The sequence below is a fragment of the Cynoglossus semilaevis genome, chromosome 8, assembly GCF_000523025.1.
Source record: "Cynoglossus semilaevis isolate Cse_v1.0 chromosome 8, Cse_v1.0, whole genome shotgun sequence".
NCBI lineage: Eukaryota > Metazoa > Chordata > Actinopteri > Pleuronectiformes > Cynoglossidae > Cynoglossus > Cynoglossus semilaevis.
In genome coordinates, this window is record NC_024314.1 from 29,198,853 (window position 1) to 29,200,732 (window position 1,880).

The window sequence follows — 1,880 nt, forward strand, 5'->3', positions numbered from 1 at the left end:
GGTTTATACGATAAACAGTAGATATTAAGTATGTGTGTGTTAAAGGTCAAAGGTCATATTATTTATGCCGGGGGTTTTCATGGGGGAGGAGTCTGGTGTTTTGTCCTGTTCTGTCCTTGTCTTAACAACACTGTCCAGAGGGAACCTTCCCATCAGCCCCTGCTCTCGTCTGTTTGGTTGTTCACTCACAGAAAACTGCAAAGAGGTTGTCTTTACTGGTTTTACACAAGCAGAGGGCAGCGTTCTGTCTTAATGGCTTTGAGGGAAGAGATGCCACCTGGTGCAAAGGTAAATATCTGAATGGAGGGGGGGGGGGGGGCCCCCCCCCCCCCGATCCCCCACGACATCAGTGCACGACCAGTGTCTTAGATTATGGTTTTTGATGTGTGTCCACTTGAGAATGGGGACATTCACTAAGACGGGGGACACTGGACACATACAGCACATATGTTTTATATACTGTATATATAAATATATATATATGTGTGTGTATACATTTGTACTCACTGTGTTATATATGAACTGTGGACCAGTTAATGTTACCAGTCATTAAACCAAAGCTGGGATTTAATATGAAAAAAAAGGCTGTTAGCTCCAGAGCTAGCTAAGGTTAGCTCTGGAGCTAAGGTTAGCTCCCTAGCTAAGGTTAGCGCCGTAGCTAAGGTTAGCTCCCTAGCTAAGGTTAGCTCCATAGCTAACGACAGACATGTAGCAGCAGTGATCGTCCTCCTGTGACTGTGTTTATTTATTTAAATTAGTTCTAAGTTTCCAGTGATTTCGTCTCCACCCTCATCCCTCTGAGACAGACCTGAATCAGCTACAGGTGTGGGGGGGGGGAGACAAGGCTGGAGTTGCCTAGCAACAGGCTCACAGTTAGATCCTTCTTCCTCAAAGTCAAAAAAGACGTCTCAGTTCAAACATTTGTCTTTGTCCTCTGTCCAAATTATTGAATGTCCCCACGTGAAGCTCTGATGTGGACGAAGACACCCCCCCCACACACACACACAGCAGCATACGTAGAATACACACGTACTTGTATTGGTGTCTGATGTGTACTTCCTGTACAGAGCTGCTGCTCAGAGACAGACGTTTTTGTCTTCAGATGTCTTCAGATGTCTTCATGTTTTATTTCTTATCTGAAACAATAGTATTAGGACATAACGGAGTGGGAGGAGCCTATCGGGAGCTGTAGCGCCCCCTGGTCCAGACCCGTCAGGACGAGGACCCATGTATAAAGCACAGTTTGATGGCGGCCTGGTCCAGAGCTGGACGAGCAGAGACGTGGGACAGACCCCGCCAGGACTGTGATGAGTATTTTCCTCCTTCTCCTCTTCTGTCCCCGGGTTCAGACGGTGAGGACACTGGACACGTCCTCCGTCCAGACTCTGTCCTGTACAGACTTCCTCCTCCTGTAAATAACAGACACATCAGAGCCAAGGTCGTGTCCACACACCTGTCTGTCCTCGCTGTGTGGGACAACAAGGTGCTGGTCCATGGGCGCACCATGACTTCACCTCGCTCACTTTTCTTCTGTGGTGTTTCTCCTCCTCTTCCTCCTCCTCCTCCTCCTCCTCCTCCTCCTCTTCTTCCTTCTCATCGCAATAAGTCTATAAAGATGTATCAGTTGAGGCACTTTGTGTTCAAAATGGAGTGTATTCATATATAAATGTCTACATGCAGTACACGCAGTACACGCAGTACACGCAGTACACGCAGTACATGCAGTACATGCAGTACATGCAGTACATGCAGTATATACAGTGTAGTGAGGCTCGTCTGCTACTACCAATAAATGTGACGTCATAGTCATCTTGGCTTTAGTATCTGTGGATACTTCTAGTAGGGGCTAGGGTTACTCAGCTGTGTGTGGGGGGGTCAGG